The sequence below is a fragment of the Zerene cesonia genome, chromosome 17 (genome assembly GCF_012273895.1).
Source record: "Zerene cesonia ecotype Mississippi chromosome 17, Zerene_cesonia_1.1, whole genome shotgun sequence".
NCBI classification, from domain to species: domain Eukaryota; kingdom Metazoa; phylum Arthropoda; class Insecta; order Lepidoptera; family Pieridae; genus Zerene; species Zerene cesonia.
The window spans coordinates 9,344,994-9,357,562 of record NC_052118.1 but is presented as its reverse complement, the minus strand read 5'-3'; the positions used below and the strand labels follow the sequence as shown (position 1 = coordinate 9,357,562).

At 32.6% G+C, this 12,569-nt stretch overlaps 1 protein-coding gene across 1 annotated transcript in view; it reads right to left on the bottom strand.

Moving 5' to 3' along the window:
• LOC119833385 (proton-coupled amino acid transporter-like protein CG1139) overlaps positions 1-11,645 on the bottom strand; it is a 43,301-nt gene extending 31,656 nt beyond the window's left edge. The window contains exon 1 of the mRNA XM_038357372.1: positions 11,540-11,645. The gene's annotated coding sequence lies outside the window, so the exon portion shown is untranslated. The remainder of the gene's footprint in view (positions 1-11,539) is intronic.
• Between the last annotated feature and the right edge of the window lie 924 nt (positions 11,646-12,569).

The following is a 12,569-nucleotide window of genomic DNA, read 5'->3' as shown; positions in this document are numbered from 1 at the left end:
AGATCTAATAAACTAAATAATGTAACTTTTTTCAAAATTTTCAGAAAATTTTAGTTTCAGGCTTATCTGGGTTAAGGACTGGTAACCGCGAGAGCCACGTGGTTGTGAAATTTAATTAGAAACTAATGTAACATAAAGATCGTATTAATATCTAGTGGCTTTTAACATTATAATTATGTTTAAACAGTATTTTGAAACCATCAACACATCGTTGTATCATTAATAATAATTTAATCGCTCAAATCATTTAAAAGCAGATAGGAATTTGCACAAATGTCGGTAATCCAAATAGCCGCATCACGATTCTGTAATTAGCCATACTTATTGGTGATACTCAGAAAATTAACATATTGACATAGATAGTTTTGAAGGTAATCTTACACGATTGTCTCTTTTAGAAGTTGGAAGTAGGGTGAGGGAATGGACTTTAGTTATCCAAATGTAAGTAAAATGCTAACTTCGTGAACAATATGGAAGAAATTATAGTGATAATTTATTGTAGGTTAGAAATATTTGTACACAAAAGAAAGAAATTCTATGTATATTCTAGTTAAAAACTTTTTATCAAATACATGAATCCATTTTTTTTTAAGAATAGAAAAAAGGGTTCTCGATACGGGATTCAAAATCCGCGTCTTTTTGCCAAATTGTAGCAACACCTAGCCTCCCTTATAATTTCTCATTTAACCAAAACTAAAAAGCACATAGCAATGTTGTTAAAATACTCAATAACGGTAACCGGTAAATTTCCGTAATTTCAGTTATAATATGCAACGGCTGTGTAAAAATTAACAATAGATACATTAGCATAACACGAAGCGCCTCTAATTCACTTTAAAGTTAACGGTCTTCATTCAATAAGGAAGCCAATCACCCCTGTTCAGTTAAATGTTTGTTTGTCGGATATCGGAAGTAAATTGACTTATAAACTAATTACTCTACTCTCAAAGTTTCGGCTCAAATTAATGGAGATCAAAAGGTTACTGAACCCTTTTTGTGGAAATCAAATTTATTTATTTTAATTTATTTTATTGCTTTTTTGTTTTCCATATAAACAGCATGTACAAGGTTGGTCATAATAAATATAATAGAATGTTATTTCTATACAAATCAAAGTCTTTTATAAATAAAATCTACACTTTCTTACAGTTATATAATGCTATATGGTAATTGGAGTTCAAAATCTTGTGCAATAGGTCACACATTATTGTCTAAATGTTTACTAGTTGTAAGCATATATGTTTTTATTCAAGGACAGGCCGGGGAGGTACCGGGGCCGCGCGGGGAGGTACCGAGGTATCACTTGCAAGAATTAAAGAAATCTATTGCCAATTTTTTATTGTCACCATTATACATTATTATTGTAATTATCCAGAATCAGCATAAGGGACGTATTAAAAACAAAAAACTTTTCTGGTAATCTCAATGACATAAATGTTAAGGTTAAAAAATTTCGGCTTGGATTTTTAATTGAAATAATTGATCCAAAAACTAAATCTGTTTAATAAGATACAGCTGAAGAGTTCGTTTGGTTACTTAAACGTGCTGATAGCAAGTACAACATATATAGCCTATTATCATCATCATCAGCCCATACTTGTACCAACTGCAGGGGTACTGGCCGCCTATGAGAGTTCAGGCCATTATAATAATAAGTGCAGGTTGACATGTGTCACATGTCACTGAAATATTGATTCTTCGACATGCTGGTTTCCCCATGATGGATTCTTTCACCGTTTCAAGCAGTGGTAATATTATCCACATGTGCAGATAAATTGAAAAATCAAATTATTTACACCTACATCTACACGCGCGCTGGTCTCAAACCCCTGACTTTTCGATTTAATTTCGAGCCACTCATCTCATTCTTTCACCACTAAGCCATCACTTCTCCTTCTGTCAATGCCTTTATAATATAGACAAATAAAAAAAAACATTCATATACACTTGTTTCAATTCAAATTTCAGATGCCGAACAGCTTTACCGATAAGACTGTGCATTCAGAAACCTATTGAAAATATAATGGAAAATTGACTTATGCTTCGATTAAATACGTTTAGAAACTGAAAAAAATATTATTCAATTAGGAAGGTTGGTTGTTAAGGAACAGCCAATGTTATAGAAAGACAAAGAAAAGCTATTCAACTAGAATAATTTAAAATAAACTTAATTTGGATATATCTCTTAATTAATTTTCTTTAAAAAATTTCAACAGTGAAACTGGGGGTAGTGAAATTACAAAAGCAACACAGTTTAAATAGATTACTGGAACTGGACTATTAATTCACGGGAATCTTCTTTATTCACTAAAATGGTGAGTGTTGGAACAATTTACTGAACAATAAAGTTTTGTATTTAATTAAGCTTACTTGTTATAAATCTTTCTTGTATAAATGTATACTTTCTTGCACAAATCTATACAAGTATTTCTTTTGTATATAAATTGAATTATTAAAAAATATTCGAATGAAATTTAATAATATTAAACTGATAAGTTTGCTTGAACGGGCTAATCTCAGAAACTACGGGTCCGTTTTAAAAAATCCTTTCACCGTATGCACGATATAATGACTGCTTTGGTCGACATGTACCACGGGTGAAGCCGGGCGGACCGCTAGTTAACAAAATACATTATGCACTATTGTGAGCCTTTACGTAATACAGTGTCAACTTCAATGACCACGAAACTAAAGACCATGTTGCCCAAATACCTTTCCGGTTTCGCTATGACGCAACTTGTATGACTCAGATAGATCCGACGAATGTCACACGTACGCGGTACAATGTTTTTACAACGCTGCATAAATAAACATAGGCACCTTAACTTTTTTTTAGTGGGGAAATCTTGCCTAGATACCCACGGCCATCGGTTTTTTTGAGGTGAATCACGGTGTTAGCCTGAGAGGCAATGCATCTCAGCACGGACACATGGGTGAACTGAAGTTTCACATAGATAGGCATCCACCATCTCGAACCTGGCCTTGGGACGTCGCATGAATGGAGGGGGCTGTAGGACCGAACTCGGTCGGACGCTCACCCGGGTTGGCGACCCACGGCCTCCGAGGAAGGAGCGTTGGTTATGAATGGGCCACGGGAACTGCTTATAATTCGTCCGGGATCCCTTAGACATCTTGCTGTACGACTTTAGTAGCCAGTGTTTCAATGCCCTTATAATATCGCAATAAAATATAATTAATTATTATTTATGGGATTTTCTTGGAATCACATTTAATTGCAAAAAGTATAGCTGAATACTAAAATTTTGCGTGTGTATTGTAAAATAACCTCTGAATCACTTGCTTCATGAGACAAATTTATATACCGTCTTAACTTTATAAAAAATAAGGCATTTTTATTAAGAAGTGTTAAGTAATTTATTTTTAAACCATTTGTTGGTCATTTTAATATTTATTCCTTGGTCACGGGTGTAATCGACGTATCCGGTTAAATGGGTTAATACGATGTGGTTTGAGCACATATTCATTTAAAATACTCTATTGTGACTGAGTAATCGCAATTAGGAGGTATTGCGGGGTATAATGGGTATTATAGTGATGGAAAATTTAGAATCTACCCAGAATTTAATTTACATACTGCTGTAAATCTCAGTTATATTCAACAGCACTAGTTTGGGTCCTGATATATTCGGCAGCGAGCTCAAGTTATATGAACAGTTTTTTTTTTAACTCTTCGCCAAACTGTGCTTCAAGTAACATTATAATTTAATAGTGATAATTTTTTTGGTTCACATGTTTAGATTTTTAGTAAATCGCATATTCTTATTTCTCAGAAGAATACGTACACGTGGTATATGTAGGTGTGCGTGCGGCCCTGTGTAACAATACAACAAATAGAGACCCATGAATGTGTGCGTCATTTCAGCTCTTGTAGTGCCATTTATTTGATTTTATCATTTGAGGATTTTTTCTATTGAAAGCATTATTTGTTATTAGATGTTCGAAAAAAAATATTTACTATTTCTATTCACCGTTGTTATACATCCTTGACAGCATATCCAATGAGAGTAATGTTTATTCATTTTATTACATCTACATAAATAAAAAATAAGCCAAATATTTTAGCAGCAATTTTTTTCAACGTCTTCGTTAACGCACAAGGTGGGTTTTTATGGGGAGAAAAAACGTACCACGAGTGAACCCGAGGCGGAACGCTAGTAAAAAATGAGTATTATACAATGACGTCATACCGAGACTCCGTATCGAAGCGAATACTCGTAGACAATACCTTAGACAGAATTGTATTACCTTCAGTTCAAAAGCGTCTTTGTTTAGTTTTGACCATTTCCGATCCGTAGACATACATCTCCAGTCATATAAAAATACATATTGTCATGACGAGTAACTTAGCTGGTGGTTCGCCTAATGGAAGTGATCACCCATGAACAGCGCCCATAAGCATGCTTCGTCATGAATTGGGCTAGCTCACATCGAGGAAGGTTCATATCCTCACAGACGACCAGCGTGAAATAGTAGCATGCTATTGCGTTTCGTACGGGGAGTGGGGTAGCCGGAGGTCCGTTTCCTTTTCCTCACTCTTCCCTTTCCATTCTTTCTTTCAGAAGAGGTAGTGCAAATGCAGTCCAGAAATCTGGATGCGTTGCCCGCCTTTACGTGGTAAGAGAAAAGGCTAAATTTCCCTATTAAACAATAAGGCTCCTTGAACTACTAGATGATGTGGAAATAACCAGAAGGTTATTTAAAAAAAATATGTAATATATTTCATAGGTTAATGAATAAATGAATGGCTAATTTAATCACATTTAAATTTATATATTTACAGCTCAACTTATGATGGTTAGAATCGAAGACAAAATAGATGCACTAGCTTTCTTTAGAAATATAAATAGAATTTCTATACATTTTCCTTTTTTGTCTTTAACATGTATACTAAATGATATAATATCATACTATTATTCAAATACATTTATAACATTTAGTAGCAACTACATAATAAAACTATATTAATAAACAACGCAATAATTTGTTAAATAAGAAGAAAATGAAACCGTGGATAGTAATTTATTACTGTTGTCATGTTCCAAGTATCTATTTTACTTGTCAGTAGCGTATGCTAATTTTATTTTTTACTGTTTTTCTTGTATATATACTTGGAAATATGTAGAAATAACATCAAAAATAATATCATTATTCGTTGTAGCGCGTTTCATCTTGTTGGGAAAATAACTTAGTTGCTCCGAACGAGTTTAGATATTTTGTTATTAGTTTTAGATTTTTTTCAAGTTAATGTTATAGAATGATTTGGATGTTTTAGATTTCATTTGCTAGACTAATCAAAGCAAAGACAAATCCCAAAACTAAATATCATTTAAATCTATTGACTCGATCTTGAGTTGTAGTTGGTGAAATTATTAAATTATGTAATTAACAGAAATGCAATATTATTGGCACTTAATACAGATTATTATCATTAGGATAATTTTTATATATTCGTTAAAATTGATTATCTCAATATTTTAATTCCTTTTTTACTTGCCACTTTAAGTTTGCTTCTCATAAATAAGGTTACATTATATTTTGTACAATAACGCTATTTAATTAGACCTCTTCCTTCAAATATTTGTAAAATCTTCATATTTTTTTATTACATTAGTGTTTTGTTACTGGCTGGTAATAAATAGCATTTATAGACGGTTCACCATAGCTGTTACACTTCATCACTATTTAAGATTTATGCCAGATGTCAATATTTGTAAATGCGAGTCCACATGCATTAATTATCCCTTCCCCGCGCCTCACACCGCAGTGTGTTCAAAATTTCTCCGTGGTAATTATGACACCAGGTGTCTATTAGGCTATGACGTCGATGGTTTTTATTATGCAAATAGAACTCCACGAAAATAGCAATTATCTGGATCAGAGCTTATGATTTGTTTCGCTCGTGACAACAGACAATTGTTTATTTATTTGTACGTACAAAACATAGCAAATGTGATAATCGCTGGAACCTATACAGGTGGCCCAACCTTGATGTATTGTGTGAATGTATTCATAGCATGCCGAAACACCGATACAAATGGGTTATGGATTTAGTTTATAATTACCGCTTTGTAACGCAAATTATAATCTATACTTATTAAAGATTAGCGGTCCGCTTCGGCTTCGCCCGTGGTATATATATAAGCCTATAGCCTTCCTCAATAAATGGCCTATCTAACACTGAAAGAATTTTTCAAATCGTACCAGTAGTTCCTGAGATTAGTGCGTTCAAACAAACAAACTCTTCAGCTTTATTATATTAGTATAGATTAGCGTTTCGCCAAAGGTTTTGCCGATACTCTCATGATGAGGATGGGAAGCTCATAAGTTTATTTGTTCGTTTGAACGCGCTAATGTCAGAAACTGTTGGTTCGAATTGAACAATTAATTCTGCGTTGGATAGTTCATTTATTGAGGAAGGCTATAACATCATGCACTAGGTGAGTAATTTTATTAAAGCTACTTTGAAGAGGTGATACTTTACGAAGGATCACGAATTTCTACCTAATTTCAATTTTATAGATAAAATTTTCCTCAGATCTTTAAAAACACGCAACAGATTTTGATGGGGTTCGTTTATCGATATAGTGATTCAAGAAGAAGGTGGAATAGAGGTTTTACTCCGAATCTAACGCGTGCGAAGCCGCGGGCAAAAGCTACTTTAGAAATAAAGTCAATCAGAAACATAATAAAATATGAATTTCCCAGCCTATCCTCAATAAATAGGGATCAATAAACATTGTAGTAGAAATACAAATGGTAAATATGTAACAGTATGTACTTGATACTGTCGCAATGTCTGAGTCACAACAAGAGGCTCGTGTTACCTAGAACCTTTACTTTCACTGTATTAGCTAACTGCGTAAGATCTTTGTTTTTTTTTTCTTGGTTTCTTGGGCTGTGGCGTTGTTATTTAAAATCTATTGGTACAATATAAATAACTTTTTGATATAATAAATATATCAATAAATAAAATATATCAAACGTATGGAAAACTGGAACCCGCGGTGTCCCTCGCGTGGTATCTGCGTAAAGAGTAGTCTATGTGCTGATACAGACTATTATCTATCTCATTGCCTAAAATCATACAGGCTCGATACGCTGTTTTGGTGTGAAAGAGTTACAAACATCCACACACTCTTAAAAACTCGCGTTAATACCTATTAATATTATAAACGCGAAAGTTTGTAAGTATGGATGGATGTAAGTATGTATGTATGTTTGGTACTCTTTGACGCAAGAACTACTGAACCGATTGCAATGAAATTTGGTACGTAGATAGCTGGACGACTGGAATAATACATAGGCAACATTTTATCCCGATATCCCTACAGGATACAGACTTACGCAGTCTTGTCCTTATTCCCAGTCCATTCTTTAAAAGAGAGCAGCGCATTGTTCTTGGGCGTAACTCATCCATCAGGCGAACCACCAACTCAGTTGCCCGTACTGACATTGACACTGTTTTGAATGTTTGAGATACAAAGACATCGTTTATACATTTCGTTTTTGGGTTAATTGTTAATGAATCGGTTAATAATTTGTATAAGTTATTTTTTGACAAGTGTGACATCATTAATAGAGTCGATTGTCTTACCTTAATTAAATATAAATATCGAGATATATCGGAACCGGTCGTAATTAATCAAATCGTATTTGTTTTAAATGTGAATAAAATAAATAGTGTACGTTAAATTACCTTTATTGCTTCTTCGAGAAAAAAGTATATATATGGTCTAGTAACACTTTTTGAGCACGGAACCCTAAAAAAATCAATTAAATATTAATACTAGCTGCGCCCCGCGGTTTCACCCGCGTAAGTTCGTATCCCGTAGAAATATTGGAATAGAAAGTAACCTATATGTTAGTCCAGTTGTCCGGCTGTCTACGTACAAAATTTCATTGGAATCGGTTCAGCAGTTTTTGCGTGAAAGAGCAACAAACACACACACATCCTTACAAACTTTCGCATTTATAATATTAGTAGGAAGTAGGATAGTAGGATGAATACTTCATTTTATATTTGTTTGATACAGAGAAACTGACTGTGAGGCTGTGCAGCTGACGGACAGCGCCGCAATCCAGTGATGCTAGCACCAATGATATTCAAAGTAACACTAAACTTTGAATTGATGTTAAACACAGATTAATTCATATGACATAATGATATAATATCCTATAATTATTATAAACGTAAAAGCTGGTAAGTACGAAGTATGAATTGATGCATATATGTATGTTTGTTAATCTTTCATGCAAAAACAGTTTATCGCAACTGTATAGATTTTGGTACAGAGATAGCTTATAGTCTGGATAAGCATCCACCCATGTACCACGCGAGTGACAGCGCGGGTTACAGCTAGTAATATATATGAATACTTATGGAAGATGAAAAAACGTGAAATATTGGTACTTACATGTTTTCTGAGATCATTGTTTAAATTGTCAAATGTGGTTAAATTGAAACGATTTTTAAAGAACAACCACATAGTTTGTTTGACTCTTCTTTGTATAGATTTGTTTCCGAACCGATAAATAATTTCAATGTACATGTGAAGATTAAATACGATATTTGCTCTTCTATGACTTTTTGTCCAATAATTCTGACAATTTGTTCAATATTTATTACCATATGACTAATTCTTACTAAATGTTTATTATGAATTCAATTTTCGACGTCAAAATCAGTATAGAATTACACAGCGATATTGAAATGTATTAAATTATGTGTGATATAATGTAATTAATTAGTGCTTAATGTAACATAATGATGGATATAAATTGTTATTAGATATCTTTATAATTGCTCAAATAATCGGCTTTTACAAGTAATGTAGCAAAGCTTAATATTATAGTAATTAGTATTATAGAATATATAGATTTTCTAGCTTTGCGGCCGCGACTTCGTCCGCGTATACAAAAAAAAAATTTATGGGAATAGCTTGTACTACTAATAGCTACTTAAAACACGAAAATCATGCAATAGAATCCCTCCGTTACGTCGCTGCCGCCGAGAGAAAGACAAACTGATACACCAACACACATTGTCAATTATGTATTTCATTATTTTGAAATGCAATAAAATTGACTTTGAAAGAATATAAATTAAAAAATATACATATGTACTATACGATATAGATATATAAGAAATTATAACAAAAACTATTTGTAGTGCAATATAAAAATACGATTGTAATACAATAGAATTTATTGTGTTAACTTAGTAGTATTACAGATTTATAAGTTAATGCAATTAGTGTTTTGTCGAAGATCGTTTGTGGCCAACGTTGGAGATATCACAATTAATTAATTAGAATCAGAAATCAATTAGAACAGATAGTGTTCATGACGATGATAAAAAAATTGTAAAGTTTTGTAGATTGTTTTGTTTTTGTGATATTAAAATACAATATTGAGTAATATGTTTACAAAAATATGTATATTTGGAATTTTGTTCCTTTTTGAAGACTTATATTGTAATTTGTTCGTTATTTAACACTAGCTGCGCCCCGCGGTTTCATCCGCGTAAGTCCATATCCCGTAGGAATATCGGGATAAAAAGTTGACTATATGTTATTCCAGTTGTCCAGCTGTCTACGTACCAAATTTCATTGCAATCGGTACAGTAGTTTTTGAGTGAAAGAGCAACAAACACACACACATCCTTACAAACTTTCGCATTTATTATATATGTAGGATAGGATTATAGTAGGATTAGTAGGATTTTTTTAACTATTAATAACTAAGGCTTTAGTAGAAGTGCAATGCGATTTGTATTTTATTAAAAAGATTTTTTTCAATAAAATTAAATGAATAACACAGTTAATTGTAAGAACTACATATTTGCTAGCATTAAGGAGGAAAGTTAACAACAATGTTACCAAGGTCCTCTTCTGACCTCAGAATTAAAATGGCTGTTGCATCTCAAGATGATCTTGACCACAGATTTTAATATTTAAATGCGAATGGTATAACATCAGTACGATAAAAATATATTATTTATCATAAATATTTTTTATTAGTCAACTGAACCAAAAAGAGGTTACGTTTTTTGAATGTTTATATACATCTATAGTAATATTATAAAGGTGAAGAGTTTGTTTGATGTTTGAACGCATTTATCTCAGGAACTGCTGGTCCGATTTTAAAAATTCTTGCAGTGTTAGCCTATTTATTAAGGAAGGCTATATATGTACCACGTATGAAGTCGGGGCGGACCGCTAGTAATGTATATACATATATATCAATGCTTTAACGGCTTTGTCGATTATATGTGAGATGTGTTATTAAATCCTTACTAATATGTAAATATGAATGTGCATTTGTTTGTTTGTCTTTCGTTCACGTCGCATCGAAGCGTGTTTATGACATGATTTTTCTTTCTGGAGATAGGCGGCTAAAGACTAAGATAGGTTACTTCCAATAGAAAAGCTAGTTTACTATAGTAATGTTTATGATTTTGAATTATAATTCAAAATCATAAAATAATATATATTAACTGTTATTTCATTAAAAAAAATGTAATGATATGTATTCAAAAAATATCTAAAAATATATCGGACGTTGTAATCAAGATTTGTGTACAAAAAAAAGAATAAAATAAAAAAAGGAGCAAAATATCTAAACTTAACATTTTATTGCAATGAATGGAACTGTTCGACTTTTCAAAGTCAGTTTTTTGGGCTGTCTCGACGCATGCTCTGGGATCAAGGTTATTTAGTATGAAATTGCTTAAATAAATTTTTGGTACTTCTGAATTGTAATTGTAACTCTGTTTTTCTTTTTTCTTCAAATTCAGAATGTATCCAGTTATAGTTTAATCATCTAACAAATAACATAACAATTATTTATATAATAGTCATATAGCCTATGTAATATTATAATATGACATTTCAAATCTATACATATAATAAATCTGTAGAAAAGTCATTTTTGTACATTGAAAAAATTGACAAAAAAAATAGCCAGTGTGTGAAAAGATAACTAACAGAACCAATTTCCATATTTTTGAAATTTTTGTCTGTTTGTCTGTTTGTTTGTGCGCACATATCGTAAAATCTACGAATGAAATGCAGACAATATTTACATACAAAAATTATACGTAACTTGAGGTATAACTTAGTTTTTGTTTCATCGAAATCGGTTAACTCTATCTACAAGATATGATTAAATTGATATTCCTATGGGATACGGACTTACGCGGGTGAAAGCGCGGGGCTCAGCTAGTTCTTAAATAAATTACTACTTGTACAATAGTTATCGAATGAATAATTAAGAGCTGTAATTTTCGGGAAAAACGTTAAAGTTTAAAAACGATTTTCTTTATGCTTTTTTACTCAAGTTGCTTATCTATTATGATAATAATCGATGCAAAAATTTCAATTAAAATTTTCGCATAATTTTCACATCGTACCTAGTATGCAATTTGGTATAATAACCTCAATTATTTCATAAAATTATTCTGTAATAACAAAAAAATAACAATTTATTGACGTTAATAACAATTAAACGAAACACTTACGTATTGATATCTTGAATAAAATGTTTACGATATATCCATTTATCACGTGTCGTAACTTCACTGTCGCATACACGTGCGACCCACCCGCTTGTCAGAACGGCACTGCAACAAACATTTACTTTGCAAAATGCGGTTGCGTTTGCGCAGGATCAAACGGCCAGAATTACAAGACCCCCGATGGTATATAATTACCCGTGCACTTCCGGACCACGAAGGTATCCCATTAGCTGGTCGCAATTAGTCTCACGGTTGCATTATCGAGGCTTTTCGTTATGCCTCGTTTTCGTGGGTTCAGTGACTTTGGAATAAATTGGGAGAAAAGTTGACTGACTTGAGTTTTCTTGTCTGGCCCATGAAATCGGGTCGCTCGTACTAGGCTTTCGTTTTATGGCGTGTGCCCGTTAGCTACTACGTATCATTTATTACGCTGTGATGCATATTTTATAAGGTACCTTTGCTATCTTTGTCCTTGGCATCTTAATAACACGTGTGCCCTTAACGGTGGTTGTTTAATTTGGACCAAAACGATTGCAGTTACTAAAATTACCATAGTGTGCTGTGTTATAACCCAAATAGATAGCTATCAGCTAAAGAGCATCTGTTTTTTTCAGTTGTTTGAGAAAAGCTTTAGAAAATAATTACCGAATTTGCTAATATACCTACAAAGTAAGAAGAAACAAGTAAAAAACATAAAATATGTCATAAATATGTTTACATATTTAAAAAGGAAAAAAGTAAATACGACAGTATTCGATCGAAATCTTAACGGTATAACGAAAATGGAATATGAAACATATATAGGTATATGATACAAGGAGTTTTCATATTATTAATAACAGTTTTTAAACTGTATCGTAGTGTCACTCCTGTATTTACACACATCGAGGAAAGTATCCGTTCGGTGTGTGCGTACGTGAGTTTTGAATGTGTATGTACTTACATACACATTCAAAATTGCACTTAGTACTTAAGTAGGTACTTACCTACTTAAGTACTAAGTGCAGTTTATTAAATAAATCGATAAAAGTCA